At 34.4% G+C, this 19,764-nt stretch overlaps 1 pseudogene; it reads right to left on the reverse strand.

Annotated features, from left to right (window-relative positions):
• Positions 1-12,083: 12,083 nt before the first annotated feature.
• Positions 12,084-19,328, reverse strand: LOC113750682 (annotated as a pseudogene).
• Positions 19,329-19,764: the final 436 nt, after the last annotated feature.

The raw sequence follows: 19,764 nt of genomic DNA on the forward strand, positions 1-19,764 counted from the left end.
GGTGCTAAAAATATCGAAAAAAAATGAAACTTAAATAGTCTGTATAACTTTCTGACTTTTTGTAGACCAAACTAGGAATAAGGAACGTTAGAAAAACCCTTTCAGTTTAACGGGTGCCCAATAGATATCCGTTAGAAAAACTCTTTCAGTTTATACTATAATTATAATTTTCAACTTAGACACTTTACCTCCTAAACTCTCAAATTTATCTTATGTAAATTGAATCAATAACAATGTTAGCAAAATTAATGGTGTAAAGGATCACACAAATCAATGACCACGTGCTAAGAGTAGTCAAAAGGAGTAAAGAGATAGCAAAAAGAACAAAATGATATGTCATTATTAATATGCACTATTTTTTATCTTGTTAATCTTGCTTACAATATTTGTTATAAATGGGACAACTTGGACCAGATACCCAAAAAAAAAAAAAAAAAATTGGTGTTCTAGTTGCCGTCCCTTGGTTCTTTTGACCACTTTCAATGTATTGTCATTACTTTGTATAGTCCTATATTCCGTTACTTTTACTAATATTGTTATTAATTGGATTTAAATGGGACAAACTTGAAAATTTAGGATTCAAGATATCCAAAATTGAGAGTTTAAAATGTAAATTGTCAAAAATCAAAATTTAAGATGTAAAAAAAAACGGTTACAAGTTCAGAAGTGCAAAGTGGAGTTGGTTCAAATAGGACTAACTACGTTAAAGCTGGCGAAATGTCTTTCTTCTTTTTTTTACGGAAACGTTAGAAAATATATTGATTTCAAATCAAGCTATACAAACTTGAGCAACAGCCCATAAGGAGCTTTACAATAGTGTCGTTTGATACTGAGGACTTAGATATTCCTCATCTTGCACTAATGAAATAGCATACTCGCTAATTCTTCTGCCTAGTTGATTACACTGGTTGCCTACCAAGCTAAATGAGCAGTTCATAAACAAAGCTTTAAGCATGTGAATGTCCTCCAGTTGAGCAAAAAGTCTGATATCTGGTGTCTTGTTCGTTCTCAACACTCGCAGCAACTGAGTAGATGAAACTAACAGCTTAACATCTGGCCAAGGCTTATCTCTAATTTTGCACAGTGTTAATTTGAGTGCAGCAGCATAATCCAGTAATTTGTCTCCTCTGCTTCTGTCCTTTATGGCCCATGCAGCATGCACGTGGTTGTCTTGTTTAGCCACTGTGCCAATGCCTAAAGGTTTCTCTTCCTTTTGCTGGCTCACCTCCAGTACAATTATCATCATGTTGCTGTCTGCAATGTCATACGGCCCCTCTTCAGCTCTTGCTGTTGTTTCCTGACTGCTCACTCGCTTATCTCTACTTTGCACTTCAGTGTACTCTAGCCATTCTAGATGAGCTTTTTGTACTATATCAAAAAGATGACGGCATCTGTTGTTAAAAATTTTCTCATTCCTAGCTTTCCAAACTTGCCAGTTCACAGTAAGAGCTTGGTGCTGATGTCCTTCATTTCTGCTTGTTGCTTCCATTAGTCCACTCCACCATTTGTTGAAATGTCCAAAAGTTCAAATTTTGTGAACTATGAATCTCCAAATCTTGTAGGTGAATTAAAATATAGCTCCAACTATTCCCCATTTGGTACATAAAGCAGCCGATGTTAGGTGAAAAAAATCTTGTGAAACCAAGTGAGCGAATTTTTTTGAAGAAGAAAAAAATCCAAAGTATAATCAAGAAAGATCAAGATCCAACACAATTTGCTTCTTGAATAATTTTGCTGGCAAGGCAGAAATTTATAGGTAACATCCGAAAGGGTTTATCTGTGTATACTTATTTCGTCAATATTTGCTTCCACTTACAAATTTTGAACTTGTGGATTTCAATTTGAACCAAATTTACAGTATGGCTTAGTGATTGAAGTCCAAATTTGAATTCTTAACCGTCCAAATTTAAGAATGGAAAGCACACATGTTTTTGTATCAAGAATTAAGTTAACACCCAATAATAGAATATGAGAAAACAATTTTCTTGCTAAAAAAAGACAGAAAATACAACCTAGAAAACCGAAAGAATGTACAAATCTAGAGAGACACACACACGCTAGCCTTTCAATTATGATCAATAATTTTCATGTCATAAGATCCTTTCTCTTTTCCTCAACAAAAAGACAGATCCAATCAATGCGTTTGTTTCTGTTTCTGATGAATCATGTTTGAGACGAAAGATAGGCTCCTGATAATAAACCTCGAACTGTGGTTGCCTTGTTGGAGTACGAAACCGGGACCGAAATTTAAGCCGAAGAATGAACTCGGACAGAATTCAAGTCCAAAAGACAGCAACATGTTGACAGTTTCAATTAAACATTTCAAAAGATGTTTATCATCTGTTTACAGTCTGAAATAGCCTAGTTCAATATTGATTTGCAGCAGCTGGTAATATTAGTTTATAATTTTTTTTCCCTTGATTTGCCAAATTATACAAAAAATACTTTGCCCTCGATTTTTTTTTTAACCCTCCCATCCTTCTTCACATTCTTCCCACTCCTAAAAACTGCTAGACACAAGATTCAAATCCTAAATCTGACGACGGGATGATTCTAATTGAGTTTCCTTGACCACTGAACCGATATTACTTTGTTCTTGTTTCTATGTTGTCAGGATGATTCTAAAAGCTCTTCCCTAATCAGGATCAACGCCGGAATGATTCTAATAGCCTTTCCTTGACCACTGAGCCGACATATTAATTTGCCCTCATTTCTATGACGTGAATGGGGCAATTGGACAGAAATGTCATGATTAATGAACTAACTACTAACTTAATCACCGACAGCCAACTCGCCTTACTTTTCCACGTACAATCCCAAATAGCAGCAGATCCAGTGTCCTAATGTACCCAGGCCTCGCCCCTCTCCCCCTCAAAAAAAAAAAAAAAAAGAACCAACCGTGAAAATAGAATTTGATTAAAAATTTTATCCTCCTCCAGTTCCATGGTCTGTATTAAGCACAGAATTAAAAAGTTGTACCTGTGAAAGAATGTCACAAAATCTTGAAGTATTAAGAAAAGTAAAAATACAATAAATAGAGATGCTAGTGCTGTTAGGTCATCGGTGGACTAGATTGCAAGTTTAGAACCGGGTCTAGGAATTAGAAAAATCTATAATGTCAACTATTGCACCATAAGCCACTTGTTTTTGGTGAAATAATCTCAACATACTTTTAGGTATGTAATAAAATTTGACGTTTTGTAATTAACTCTTGTAATTTCAAATGTTAATATATATAAAATTGGTATCATTTGTTAAAAAAAATAATAATAAATAAAATTTGACGATTTTCCTCTTTCCCCATTTCCCCTACTTAGTGACGTGCAGATTTTGAGAATCCTTTGATCAATTAGTCAAGAAAACTCACGCTTAGAAAAAACAAGAAAAGACATTAAAAAAAGAAAAAACTTCCCAATCATGATTACATGAATGTCATCCACCCACACATTTTCTAGCGCTGAACACGGAACGACAAAAAGTACTTATCTCAGAAAATTAAACAACTGGTCCCTCTGTCTCCATTTTCTCTCACACTGTGTGTGTGCGTGTAAATCATGCACGGACTGACTGGTGAGCAGGCAGATGAGAGATATCGTAAGAGGACCTCTTCTGTAGATGAAGGGATACAATCCATTTTCTGTCACACTGTGTGTGTGTCTGTGTGTGTAAATCATGCATGGACTGATGACTGGTGAGCAGGCTGATGAGATATCGTAAGAGGACCTCTGCAGTAGATGAAGGGATACAACGATTTTAGTTAGGCATGTGCGTTGAAGATGCCATGCAAAAGTGTTGAAAAAGACCGAAAATAGTGTATGAAGTGGGGTTGGAAGACGGATTGATCAGATTATAGCCCTTTTTTTTTTGTTGCCTCTATTCAACTTTAAAGAAGTGTTGAAACTAATAGTGTAACGTGCCCTTCAATCCATCAATCAGAAATAGTTCGTTGGAAAAGTAAAATTGCACTCATTTGATAGAGAAATAAATACTAGTAGACCACATATCTGTGCATGTCCTGATGTCAGCTAATTTAACTGATGAACTTCCAAATTTAGGTTGCAATTGTGGCTAATGAGTAACTGCTTGGCAGAGAATAATTCACCATAATGAGGATTTGGTTAGTTAGTATAACACTATAACTAATGTACTTCCCATGTGGCTAACTCATTGTGATTTTTTTTTTTTTTTTGCTTTGAGCACTTGATATTCCCACCTTCAATGAGACTAATTCAGATTCGATTTAAGAAGCGTCGGCAGTCCGACTCTTACTCGAGGGTGAAGGCCCTGTCTAGAAATTTTCAAAGCGTCACGTGCAAAGGTCAAACTTGCGACCTCCCGTTAGTATTAACAACCTACATACCAATTGCCTCAAACTCACGTGTTAATCGTTGCGAATTTTGTTAGCATGTTTGAGAAGAGTAATCATTCAATAAGGAAACACATTGGGAAATTGGAATATACAAAAGTCTAATGAATCTTGTGAACGAGAAAGAATGCTATTTGTATGTATGTTCATATGCATGTATGTGTATATATAAGCATGAATTTTCTTTTCTTGAGCAAAAATTAAATACATAAAATGAGCTATGTGGTAAGTTCGTAATATAACAAAATAAAAAAAAAAAAAAAAAGATTGTGACTCCATAAACGAGAGGGAGATAAAATTGCAGACATGAAAAAGGGACAATATGAAGCTAGCTTTTTTTGATTACTTAAAACAAAAATATGGGTCGGTTTAGATTGAGGATTATTTGAAAAAAAAAATATTTAGAATGACACTTTTTAAAATATAACATATGTGAGACAAAAAAGCGATTGAAAAACGTGTTTCTGATGCAATAAATTTTTTTAATATTTTTTTTAAACAAAATTTCAATCGAAATACAGACCCAATTGTTATTTCACAATTCACCACTTTTCTCCTTAGTTTTAATGGAAAAGCTTGCGGGTGCCGGGGAAAATGTGACAGAATTAGCAAATTATGAGGGAAGATAAATTTCTGGTTCAATCAAGCCCGGAATAACAGATTACATTTTTTGTCATTTGAGTCAGTTTATGGACCAAACATGTTTGAGACACGAACGCCAAGATATCTCTGTTGGGCTAGAAAACTCTGTTGGGCTAGAAAACAGATTGATTTAGATAAAAAGGCCCTGCAATTAATAAGAGTCCAATGAACAAAAGCCCATTAACTGATTAAGATACGGTGCATGGGCTAGCCGAAAAGAGTTTGACAACAGGATGGAGTTTCCATCCCAGAAGAAAGTAAGGGATAATGATTCAATCAGTGGCAAATTTTTTGGAAATTGAAGGTATACAAAGCAAAGCAAAGGCATATATAATAGCATCAATTTTATTTTTACTTATATCATTTTTTTTTTTAGATTTGTTATATCTATTGATTTCAGATCTATATGTATCTGTACCATATTTGTTTGATTTATTTTCTGCCATTAGTGCAAATTTGTTTGAATGAAATGATTTGAATAATAAATAAGAATTTAACTTTAAAAATAGCGGGACACTTGTTACTTTGAAAAATTATGAAATACATTGTAAGGTTGAAATGTGTAACAAATTTGAACAAGTCTTGACAATTCTGCTGATACATCAACCTTCATTTCGAATCCAATGCGAAATGAGGGAAGAAGATACAGAAGCAGTTGTCATCCAAGGATAAAGGGACTATAACAATTATGCATACGATTGGTCCGTAAGAGAAAGATGTTACGCATTCTCATGCGTCAAATGCATGGAATTTGTTGTACTTCTAAGAAGTATGACTGTTGAATTCACAAAAGTAGAAGATTTGTACACAATCTTATTCCAAGGATTTAACAAACGTAGTTTCTCTCTACTGTTTTTCCCCTTTTTAAAGGCCTTCCCTCCCTTGAATTTTGTTTGTTTCATTTTTCTAATGAAATCTATCCTAAGTTTTCTTAGAGAGAGTTTTCTGTTTCTTCTAGAGATTCCTAGTGACAATTTTCTATTCTCCTAGACGCACCTATGGAGATTTTCTTTTCTCCTTATTTAATGGTTAAATCTAAATTTATTTCAAATTTGGTTATCAGATCTGAATTTTTTTGAATCTTGAATCTATTGTGACATATCTCGCCATCATTATTGGAGATTGAAAACGTTGATTAGTAATCAAGCGATTGCAAGATGTATAGAAGAGAGTTACAATGATTTATGTCTTAGAAGACCATTACAAAATTTCTTATATTTTTCAGATATGTTAGATAATTTCTCAAAACTATTATATTTATTAAATTACATATCTATAATTTCTAGCGTATGTTTAATCTGCCATTACGGAGGTTATACTCAAATCGTGCCGGACAATTTTCAGAAATTTTCTTTTATCAAAAAAAAAAAGTGATTTCTTTTACATATCTATGGTATATTAAAAATGTGGATTGTGTTTGGTGTTTTATTGTTTTTGTTTTTTCTTTTAAACAATCCCTTAGCATTAAACACAAATTTAATTGCTCTTTTCGACGGTATTGAGAGTATATATGACGTAATAATATATAGCCTCAGCAGATATGCCTCTGAAGACCATAAACAACCAAAACAAAAAAACACTGATTTGATGTAAGTTTTAATAGGTTTCTTTGAAATAGTATACATCTCTCAAACGCATAACTTCATCGTTGATTTGAAGGTTTACATTGGACGCTTCTTATTGTTTTGACCAACGACCAACTAAAAAAAAAAAAAAATCAACCTTGTACAAAAAAAAGTATTTAATACTAAGGAATGAGTTTCAAAATTAATGATAAAGACACCTATCGTTCGGTGAATCGGAATGAATTAATGGGTGTGATAGGCTCAATTTTATGATTAACTACTTTTTAGTAGGAAGTTACTGTTTATTCACCCATGAAACTCATATTTTTAGTTACAAATAAGAAAAAAAACGGGTTACAAAATACTAGAATAAATTGAGAGAGTGTGATAAAAAATTTACAAGAAGTATGAGTAGAAAAAAAAGAAAAAAAATGTAAAACCCATACCTAAGTTTTAGTTACCAACACTATTGAGTTTTAACAATATATATATATATATATATATATATTACCATTAACCAGTTAATGATTGTGATAGTGATAAATATTGATAAACTTTTACCAAGCGGCTCAGTATTAGAAAAAGTAATATACAACGAAATACAGTTGATTTTGCATTTGACTTGTTGAGAGTCAGGCGTGTCCAAAGATGTTGAGGTGGGTAAATTACCAACCGTAAAATCAAATTTGATTTTCACTTTTTAATCAATCTAAGTCTAATTTTTGCTGCCGTGCATCATGTTTCGATACCAGATAAACCAGGGTGACAATTGACAAATTCTTTAAAAAGTATGAATACTTCAGCTGTTGCGGAAGCTCTACCAAATTAAGGTATAACGAGTAAATTATTGTACCTAAAATTGTAAAATGGTAATTCCCAAGAAATATTTGGTGAGGCACACTGGCCTGCTTAAATACCAATTTTCTAGACAGAATCGTCTATATATGCAATTAATTGCACAATAACTCACTACAAATATACCAACAAATATAACTACTAAATAGACAATAAAATAGAACACCAGAATTTAACGAGATTCGGCTAATTTGCCTACGTCCCCGGACACTACCGACAACTTAATATTTCACTAGAAGATATATTACAAAGAGAGAAGAAAACAAGTTATGAAGCTCTTGCTTGGTGTGATTGAATTGAGAAGGTAGAGAGCTTATTTATAACTCTCAAAACCTTCTCCAATTCATAAATCCATCAATCTGGGATTGTAATTGTGCCAAATAATTCAACAATTTTGGCTATTTCAAAATCAATAATTGAGGCTTGGCTTTGAATTCAACAAATCTTCACCTTGGCATAATTTCTAATCCCACCAAAAATACAAATCTTCTCCATCAAAATTCGGTGGTGACTTCAAATGCGTTGTCAAGAGCCAATCTTCAAGTTGTGCACAATATTTATCAAATTCAAACAATGTTGGCATTTGATAGTTGTCACAACCTTCGTAAGCATATCAGCAGGATTCTCCTTGGTTTGAATCTTTTGAAGTAGTATCTACTATCTTCCAAAATCTTCCTCACAAAATGATACCGTACGTCGATATGCTTCGTCCTTGCATGATAAACCTGGTTCTTTGCTAAATGAATATCACTCTGACTATCACAATGAACTTTGAAAGACTTCTGTCTGATTCCCAATTCATCAAGCAACCCATGATGCCAAATTGCTTCCTTAACAGCCTCCATAACTGGCATATACTCCGCCTCTGTAGTAGACAAAGCAACCATTGATTGTAAGGTAGACCTCCAACTGACTAGTGCCTTAGCAAGAGTAAACACATACCCAGTCGTTGATCGACGTGTATCTTGATCACCTGCGTAGTCGGAATCACAATATCCAACTGCGCCTTGACCAATCTTCTCATCCCGCTCAAATACTAATCCAACATCTACAGTGTTCAAAATGTACCGTAAAATCCATTTCACAGCCTGTCAATTCTCCTTACCAAGATCATGCATGTACCTGCTCACAACTCCAACTGCTTGTGAAATGTCGAGTCTTGTACATACCATAGCATACATCAAGTTACCCACCGCATTTGCATATGGTACATTTGCCATATATTCTCGTTCTGCATCATTCTTTGGAGATAACGATGCACTGAGCTTGAAATGAGGAGCAAGTGGAGTACTAACAAAAATTATTTATAATCTGTAGCAGGTTTTCCCGACCATTTCTCTAATGACGTTTTGCCGCCAATAGCAGTTGATAGTAAGCGATTAACGAGGTGATTTGCATATGCTAAAGTCTCAGCCCAAAATTGTCTGCCCAACCCAGCATTGGACAACATACACCGAACTTTCTCCACCAATGTCCGGTTCATACGCTCTGCTTCCCCGTTCTGCTGTGGTGTATCTCTGACTATGAAGTGCCGAACAATGCCTTCATTTTCACAGATTTTCATGAACGGATCACTAGTGTATTCACCTCCGTTGTCTGTTCGAAGGCTTTTAATCTTTCTTTCTGTTTGAGTTTCCACATCTTTTTTCACTTGATGAAAATTTCCAGTACTTCACTTTTCGCCTTCATTGTATACACCCATACTCTTCGAGAGAAGTCATCGACAAAGGTAACAAAATAATTTTTGCCTCCCAGAGAAGTTGTTTTGGAAGGTCCCCATACATCAGAGTGCACATAATCCAAAATACCCTTGGTATCGTGAATTGCAATGCCAAATTTTACCCTTGTCTGCTTCCCTTTGACACAATGCTCGAAAAAATCTAACTTGCAAACACTGGCTTCTTTCAACAGTCCTTGATTCATAAGAAGATTCAAGAATTTTTCTCCGGCATGCCCTAAGCGTATATGCCATAATCTGGTTACTTTTAATTCTCGATCATCACTGGAAGCCACTGCCGCTACTCCAACAACTGCATTACCTTGATAGTAATACAAATTATTATTTTTTTGGATTCCTTTCACCAGCACCAATGCACCTGAAATGATTTTCATCACTCCATTGTATGCCGATACCTTGTAACCCATTGATTCTAGTACTCCCACAGAAATGAGGTTCTTTTTTAATTCTGGCACATATCGGACATCAGTTAGAATCCTAATTGATCCATCCTGATTCCTCAGCCGAATTGAACCAACCCCATTTGTTGCTAATGTGGTCTCATCTGCCGTGTAGACGACTCCACCTTTTTGTTCCTTGAAATCAAAGAACCATTCTCTATTGGACGTCATATGATGACTACAACCTGAGTCCAATAGCCATGTACTAGAATGACCAATAGGCATGACAGCTAATGAAAAGTCTGAGTCTTGATCAATGCACTCAGCTACATTTGAATCCGCAATAGTTTTTTTCTTGTCAGGTCTACCCTTCAGTTTTGGGCAGTTCTTCTTCTAGTGCCCTTTCTCTCTGCAAAAGGCACACTCATCTTTGCTTAGTTTGACTCTCGACTTGGATCTAGCTCTCGTCCCCTTTCTCTGATTTTGTGAGAGTCCTCTAGTTAACAGAGTTTCTGCTGCTCCATCTTTGCTACTTTGCTTGTCTTTTCTTCTGAGCTTATAGCTGTACAGGGCAGAACTAACTTTACTGAGGGACACCTCAGCTTTTCCATGGAGTAGAGTTGTTTCAAGATGGTCAAACTCCTCAGGAAGAGATCCCAATAACATGATAGCCAAATCTTCGTCTTCAAATGTCACATCTAAATTCATCAGATCAGTAATTAACTGATTGAAATTAGTGATGTGATCACTTAGAGTTGTGCCAAGAACATAAGTGAAACGAAATAAACGCTTCTTCATATTGAGCCTGTTTTGACAATTTTTCTTCAAGAACTTCTCCTCCAATCCTGTCCACAATTTATTTGCAGAAGTTTCTTTTGAGAACACATATTTCTGTTCTCTTAAAAGACACGATCGAATTGTACCACACGCTAAACGATTTAACGTCCTCCATTCCTTCTCTTCAATCTCTTCTGGTTTCTCTTCTTCGATGGCAATGTCTAGATCTTGATTAAAGAGCGCGTCTAGAATCTCATTTTACCACATACCGAAATGACCGGTACCATCAAATGTCTCCACATTTAATTTTGCATTCATCATAGCATTTCTCGCCATAATAGACGATGACGAGCTTGTCGATGCTTGCATTGTAGATGAAGATTTACTTTCAGCCATCTCTACAAATTATACTTAGTAGCTCCTAAATATAGAATAACAATAGCCCAAGAAATCTTTTCTGATGTGAAAGATTAGACTATGCTGCAACCACAGAGCATACTAAGAAACCTTGAGTTCTGATACCAATTGTTGCGAAAACTCTACCAAATTAAGGTATAACGAGTAAATTATTGTACCTAAAATTACAAAATGGTAATTTTCAGGAAATATTTGGTGAGACACACTGGCCTGTTTAAGTACCAAATTTCTAGACAGAATCACCTATATATGCAATTAATTACACAATAACTCACTACAAATATACCAACAAATATAGCTATTAAATAGACAATAAAATAGAATACCAGAATTTAACGAGATTCGGCTAATTTGCCTACGTTCTCGGACACTACCGACAACTTAATATTTCACTAGAAGAAATATTACAAAGAGAGAAGAAAACAAGTTATGAAGTTCTTGCTTGGTGTGATTGAATTGAGAAGGTAGAGACCTTATTTATAGCTCTTGAAACCTTCTCCAATTCATAAACCCACCGATGTGGGATTGTAATTGTGCCAAATAATTCAACAATTTTGACTATTTCAAAGTCAATAATTGAGGCTTGGCTTTGAATTCAACATCAGCCTCTGGCGATTATCAACGATCAGCAGAAGAATAATATTACCCTGTAACATGACCGAGTAAACATTTCATTTTCGTAAGCTTACCTATCTTGAGTAATATTGAGCCTGTTTGAATTCCTATTTATGAAGTTTTTACCCAAAAAAAAATGTATTATAGTGATTTAATGTATATGAGCTTATTTAAAAGTATGAATACTTTAGCAGTTCAGCCTCTGGCGATTATCTGTGATTAGAAGAGGAATATTGCTACCCTGCAACATGACCTAGTAAACATTTCATTTTGGTAGGCCTACCTATCTTGAGTAATATGAGGAGCCTGAATGGATTGCTATTTTATGAGGTTTTTATTAAATATATATATATACTGTACCGATTTGATGTATATGAAGTAAAAAATGATTGAGAAATGTAAAAATTCACAGGGATTTCATTAGTTATAGCTTGACCATACAAAACTTCCTGGGATGATGTGCAAAAGGAAGGGAAGAAAAATATTGTGCAGAGACCAGGCCAGCATATGAGCACAAGCAAATATACAAGAAGCATCTAAAGGAAATCTTTATGAAAATCTTTAGTATGAGAGCATACAAACTGTCAGTGTATATAAGATTTACTCAATCTTTATTTAGCAATTAATAGCCATCATCCATGAAATTCGGATGGTACAATTACCCAAAAAAAAAAACACACACACACACAGTGGGCTGCAACATGATCTTGGACTTCAAAAACTGTCTGTCAAAGATGCAGTTTCATTCGAAAGACGTTTACTTTCTTGCGGAGAAAGAACAAGCCAGAAGGATCATCATCAGGCAGCAGAGCTAGCATAACAGGGCTTTCAGCGCTTTCTGCTGGGGTCTGTTTGCCAGTATGGTAGTTCAAATCTGTACTGGTGGAGCCAGGACAAACACAATTCACCTTGAAATTAGGCAACTTCTTAGCTAGAATTCTCGTATATGCTATAATTGCTGCTTTCGAAACAGAATAAGCTATAGGCCAGCCTTTGGCTTCCTGAGAACCAGCTTTGACATCCTTTACAAAAACTCATTAACCACCTCATCCACTCTGTCTTCCGTAAGGTTTTCACCATCACTTAATATTCCGCTGGCCCATTCATTGCAAATCATCTTAAATACAGTGATATGTACAAGCAACTATGTTCTTATACTGAAATGATCAGGAAGTAAAAAAAAAAAAAAAAGAAAATTATTTGCCAAGTTCAAAGACAGAAAAAATGAGTTCATGTACCTTTAATTTCCCCATGGTTGAGGAAACGTTTACAATTCTTGGTGATTGGGATAGCTGGAGAAGAGGCAAAAGGGCTTCAACCATTCTTCTTGTACCATAGTAGTTTGTTTCCACGCATTCTAGAGTTAACTCGTATGTTTGAGTGGATATAGCTTTCCAGTTAATGTGAGTTCCTCCAACCTGTGCAGGTGATAGCAAATATACGCAAGAAGGCAATAAACATCCAAGTCTAATATACAGAATTAATTTTATTATGGTCAACACAATCCAGATACAGCCCCTATCGCCCTCCCAAAAAAAAATTAAAAGAAGTAAAAAAATAAATAAATACCCTTACTCAATTAAAAACGATGAAAACCCATATACAAAAGTCTAAGATATTAGGGGAACAAACCTAGGAGAGTGCATTGAAAAAGTCTGACATGAGTTGAAACTCAACCTTAGGTCATGGGTCCTTATCTATGAACTAAACACCAAATTTTTTTCGTCTATCGAACCCATATGGGACAACAAATTTGTCCATGAACCTAACAAAGTAGAGCATAAATATATTTTTGCGTTAATAATAATGTCGAAACTTTTTGATTTACCTGTGAGCCCATTAAGACATATATAATAGCACATGTGTATGAATTGATAGGCACTGAACACTTCAATTTACTTGCGATAGCAGCATCTCAAGAAGCTACGAAAGCAAGCATGAGAACGTATTTATATACCATTATCAACCCCTTTTAATTATAACTTTAGAGGAATGTGATAATATTGGTGCTTGGCAAACTTGAAATGTAAGAGATTTTAATCGATTTAAAATAGGAGTTTTGTAGCAAGTAACTTTAACACTTGTTTTAGTCGGATTACCTACACTAATTATGTGAATTTTAAACACTCCTGGCCATTAAGAATCTCACTTGATTGCTAGTAGATTATTCAAGAAATTGCATATATTTTTGTCTTGCAGTTGCAGGTGTATTGCAGCCCAACAAACTTACCCCTCCAGCTGCTGCCATTGCAGCTTTTAGAGCATCAGTATCTACAAGGGATCCACCAATCCCTGCATTGTTCACTGACACCATTCAAAAAAAATTTAAAAAAATAAAAAAGATAAAGGTGACAGCAATCTAATGTTTGTACTTTTATTTAATTTATCGTAGGATCGTTATAACGTAACACTCAAAGATTGGAAACTGTTAAATGACAAAACCAAAAGAACTACAAGATTAACAATTACTAGAAGCTAAATTAAGTAAACAATATAAAAAAATAACTCAATTTATAATTTTCTAACAATACCAAGATATCAAGCCTCCCAAACTGAGTCTTGACAAATTCAGCTAGGGAGGCCACACTGGAAGAGTCTTCCACATCAAGCTGATGAAAGAGCAAATCCTGATCAGAAAAGTCATTAGACTCTTTGAGCTTCTCCACAGCATCAACTCCCCTCTTCTTATCTCTAGCAGTCAACAGTACAATGATCCCTTGAGAAGCCAATTGCCTGCAGATTTCAAATCCTATTCCTTTGTTTGCACCTGTAACAACTGCATGTCTGCCATTAAAAGGAAAAAAAAGTTACAACGAAAAGAATGGTCTCCACAATCTTTTACTAGGATTCTTTAAATTATAACTCGTACCTCTTTTGTGCATTACCATTGGTTGCTCCTGCCATGAGTGCTAAAGAGGCAAAGATGTTTGAACAAGAGAGTCAGGAGTTCTTTGGCTTTTTCTTCAATTACCGAATGCTGACACACATGTGGAAATATGGAATGTAAGATAAGCTTATATAGGAACTAAGAATTCACGAATGCACGTAAACATGCGAATAGATACTCAGCAATTTGAGGTTTAGCTATTCCAAAATTTAAAGTAATAGGGTTATTAGAAATATCAATACCTGTTCAATCAGGTAAGCTTTCATGATATTGTGGTGGGAAACATGTAGATTTACATAAACATGTTCTTGATCCACTATCAATATATGCTGCAAAGTATTCAACTTTATAGTCTTTATAGGTTATTCTATAGGTATATAAATCCTATATTGATTCATCATTTTGATGCCCAAATTTAAGTCAAAATTTTAAGTTTGGATTGACTAACAAGATATTCATATTTATCATTCTTGATGTAAAAAATATTTTTATTTCTAAAGTGTATCAGGATGTGTAATATTTATTGATACGGTACCAAACAGGTTTGAAATATCTTCCATTAAATTTTTCAAGAGAATATAGTGCATACCATATCTAAGGTAACAATTTCTTATTAACAAAAGAAAAGGGTCCAACACGCTTCCATAGCTAAATCTGATTTTTGACAAAACTCCACCTACCTCCCGGAGAATTTCTTACTTGAGCGTTGTGATCTCCAACCACTAGGATGACTTCCTTTAAGGATCGTTTCAGATTTTTGCAGTACAGTTTAATTTCGTTTCCTACCTCTAAGCATACTCAGATGCAAAGTAAGAAAAGTTCTGAAGAAAACTTCTTCTTTTATTAATGAAGAGATTGTAGTACAAGATAAGTTTGGCACACTACTCTCTCCCTCTCTCTCTCTCTCCACTAAACATGAGAGAAAATTTTACAAGACAATTGGCTTCTTCGGTATGTTGAGTTGCCAAATTAAGTTGAATTGAAAGTTGTATTCCAAGTTGAGTTCCCTTTTTCACATGCCATCTACCTATTTATATAGGTTGGCGGATCTCATTGCTGGACTAGGATACTTTTACTAGGATTTTTTAAATTATAACTCGTACCTCTTTTGTGCATTACCATTGGTTGCTCCTGCCATGAGTGCTAAAGAGGCAAAGATGTTTGAACAAGAGAGTCAGGAGTTCTTTGGCTTTTTCTTCAGTTACCAAATGCTGACACACATGTGGAAATATGGAATGTAAGATAAGCTTATACAGGAACTAAGAATTCACGAATGCACGTAAACATGCGGATAGATACTCGGCAAATCCATATACTTCCAAATACATGCAAACGGTTGCCGACCGAATGAATCTTCTCAGTTGTTTAGGATTGTCTAAGCTTGTCACTAATTGAAGTAGCTGTAGTTGCGATCAGTTCTACAGTTGCAATAAGATAAGTACTCGTAAGCATCATTATTAAACCCAATCTAACCTGACGGTTCAACCGGTCAATCCGGTGAATCGGCCATGAAACCGGACTGAGTTGCTAATTGGATTGTTTGAGCAATAAATCCGTTGACTTGTCAACGGACAGGTGGTTCAACCAGTCAATTCGGCTGAACTTGAGGCCTTACATATAAAAGTAAAGTTCAATCACCACTGGACCAACAACCCATTTTGTACTTGTTTGGTCCTTCTTATATCATATATTAAATTTTTATTTTTATTTTATTTCTTCAAAACAAAATTCGTTTGGAATCTTTTAATAAAATTTTATTATTCTTCAAATTTTATAAGCTATGAAATGGATTTAAAAAATAACATATTACACAATTCATTTTAAAGGCAAATATCATTTTTAATAACCTTTTGCACTTAAAATTCGGAGATAAACTGGATAATTACACTTAGATAAAATTTTATACTTGAAGTTTGGTGGATTATTAATTAAATTTAGGTTTCGTTAATTCTTATAAGAATTAATAATTTTATAATAAATTGAACTAATTGAGCATTTACTATGACATAATTTATTATAGTTTCAACCATATTAAAAATTACGAGACATAGTATTTAAGTATATTTTGTGACCTACCGGTTGGACCGCTCATCCACTAGTTTAAACAGTAACCCGTTGACCCATCTCTTTCGCCGTGTTCCTTTCCGGGCTGGATTTAATAACTATGCTCGTAAGTACTCTTTTTTGACAATTACCATACGTGGCTTCCCCTAAGGGTGGAGCCAATACCTCATAGTAAGTGGGATCAAATTTTAGTACACTTAACTTTAGAGCCTATTTGGATTGTTATCTTTTAGAGTCTTTGTAGAAAAATATATTGTAACGATTTGACATATGTGATGTAAAAAATGAATGAAAAATATGTTCACGAAAATTATAAAAATTTTTGGAGAAAAATCCAAAATTTTTTGGCAGTACATTTTAAAGAAAAAATAGAATATAAAAATAAAGAAGTAAAAGCTACTAATATTACATACATATTATTTTTTTTATAAAAGCAAGTTTCATTAATAGAATATTGGAAATCGTCAAGCACAATTTGGTTTACATTAATGCTCTAATGGCAAGTTAAACATGCACTAGAAATAATAGACCTGTAAAATATTTATAATTGTACACTATGAGCACTCATCTTCCGAAAACATTGTAAAATCAATTCATTATCAATTTTGTTAAATACATGCTTGTCAATGTAAGTAATTGAAGCTCTTGATTTTTTTTCTTTTGAATGTTTGCAAGCTACCATCAACTTGATTTTCTAAACCTAGATAAAATTCACAATAATTTAATTTTGTATTATAAAAAAAAAAATTTAGCATCCACTTGAAAATTTCTTGTTTTTGGAAACTTTGAAGTTTGAAAGAATCGATTTTTCCACTCCACTTAAGAAAGCTCATTTCTTGTTTTTGGAAGCTTTGGAAGAATTTATTCTTGAAATAACGTCCATAAATAACTTGAAATAAATTCAAAATTCTTGTGATGATAACATGATGAATTTTCAATTGTTTGGGAATCAATGTATATAAAAAAGAGAATCTATTAAAATTTAGTGTGGTCAAATAAGATACAAATTTAAAATTTCTAAATTTTCTAAACCTAAAAATTAATTTTTTTAAATTTAAGTGGGGTCAATTAACCCCACTTGCTTCCATGTGGCTCCATCACTGCTTTCCCATTAGTGAAGTAGCGAATTTATGCAGGTACTCATGGTCTTCTTGTACTTTTGCATAATATTATATGACTCTTCTAAGATTTTGAAAAAAATCACATAACAATCATGTAGTTTTATGTAAAACAAAAATTTGACGAGGAAATAGTTTCCGTAACATTGCAAGTTTAAATGTTAGTATTGCCTTTATTCAAACACTTAATTCAATAAGGGTTGTACAAAATCATAAAGAGAGTATGTAGATTGATGCAAAACTATAGGAGAGTTATATGGATAATTATAAAGAATTATAGGATAATAAGTGAATACTATAATTTCATAGCATGCATTTTAGAGTGCATCTAGATCAACCACCAGAATTGGAGAAAATTTTTCGTTCATGTTCCATTTTATATAAAACTTTTAGGTTATTTATATAAGAGGTTATGTGAATATTTGAAATTTTAGGGAAGTCATATGATACCATGCATATTATGCAAAGCATAGAGGGATTATGAGTAATTTACCCAAAGACTTCGCCTGGAAATTTATGCCATTTTATAATGGCACAATTTTAAATTATTGTGGATGATTTGGCAATCAAGTTTAATGAATATGTCAATCATTTGGTGACCTTTTCTTGTCTGAAGTGAAATATGCCAGGTGGTAACATTTTTTTTTCTTTGTCAACATACCTTTCTCTCAAACTTCAGGTCTTCAACATTTTTTTTATGCCGTCTAAACTTATCTTCTTTTAACTTACTATTATCCAGACTAAAATAGGCTTAATTGGGCGCAGGAATAATCCATAGGCAAAGTCTCATTGTGACATTGCCATCCCTCTTTTTATTCTCTTTTTCTCTACCTCAGCCTTTTCTTTTTTCTTTTCATGTTTCATTTTTTTTCATCAAAGAATACAGCTTTTTTCTCTTTTAATTTTGTGAGATTTGTAAAATTTAGTCTTGAATTACATTTAAATCCTTATTACAGTCCTGAATATAGTATGTTACCGTAGGTGCAGTAGAATTTATAAAACCCAAGCAACAAATGTTCAAAAAAAAAAATGCTTGAAAGTGTTGCTGAGCTCAATGCATATCAAACAAATTGTAGCATCTAGCAATGAATAATGGACGAAATCATTTGGAATCGAAATACTTCATTAAGAGAAAACCACAAGCATAATTCCAATTGAAACTAATTGAAAATTTTTGTGACAAATATGTTATATATGCCGTTTTCCGGGCCTTGCGTTCCGAACTTATGCCACTTCTGCCTCGTTGACATATTTTGAATAGTGAACAATCCGGGATGTTCTTTAATTCCAGATCCACGGTCCCTTCAGCTGAACTTCTTTCCAATTGTCACCATTTCAGTAGCAACTCAATGTCAATTCTATATTTATGTCAGAAATCCTGTTTATTTAACTTGTCATGTGCTGTTTATTTAAATTTCTTTTACCCTCGCGTGATCGGTGGGATTGACACTGAGTTTGACATCAAGTAATGACATAGAGGATCCCAATTACCTTAAAATTAGGGAAAAGTTTGGAATTTCTTGATGAATTCTTGTATAAGCATTCATGGCTGCTACTTTTACTGCAAACTTTGCTAAGCTATATGCACAGCCATTCCCAGTTCTATGAACAAAAGAGAAAGTACATTGTTCAAACAAACATATCATATTTGCAGTGTCCTCAAGGATGATAGCTATCCTGGTTTGCTGCTCATCTTCCTTGTTAATCATGTCCACCACCTCTTTGCAGTCCGATTGGAACTCTACTGTCTTCCAGTTAACTTTCCAGGCCATTTGCATTCCCATCCTGATTGCTACTGCTTCCTCCACCTGTGGCTCGCTATGTTTGAGTTCAGCTCTTGCCCATGCTTTCATCAGCTCTCCTTCTGCATTTCTGGCCACGACACCTATGCCTGTTCTCTCCATGTTTTGTGAGAATGCGGCATCAGAATTTATCTTTATCGTGCCTCTTGTTGGTGGTCTCCATTTCTCTCCTCTGTTTGAATTTGTTGTTTGTTGAATAAACTCCCCAGCTATATCTTTTTGGGCCTATATATACTCATCCCATTCTACTATAGCTTTTTGCACTGTTTTCCTTGGGTCTGCTTCTTTTTCATCAAAGGCTTTCTTGTTCCTTGCCTTCCATATTTGCCAAAGAATACTTACAGTTAGTGCTATGTGTTCCTGTCCTTGTTCCCTTTTTTTTGCTCCTAATATCCCTTCCCACCATCTTACAAAATTACCTCTCAGCTCCTTCAATCCATCCCATTGTAGAGGTGCTAGTTTCCATGTGGTTTCAGCAGTGCCACAAAAGAACAGCATATGTTCTATTGTTTCCACCTCTTCCCCACAGCTGCGACAC

Source organism: Coffea eugenioides, chromosome 10, assembly GCF_003713205.1.
Source record: "Coffea eugenioides isolate CCC68of chromosome 10, Ceug_1.0, whole genome shotgun sequence".
Classification (NCBI taxonomy): domain Eukaryota; kingdom Viridiplantae; phylum Streptophyta; class Magnoliopsida; order Gentianales; family Rubiaceae; genus Coffea; species Coffea eugenioides.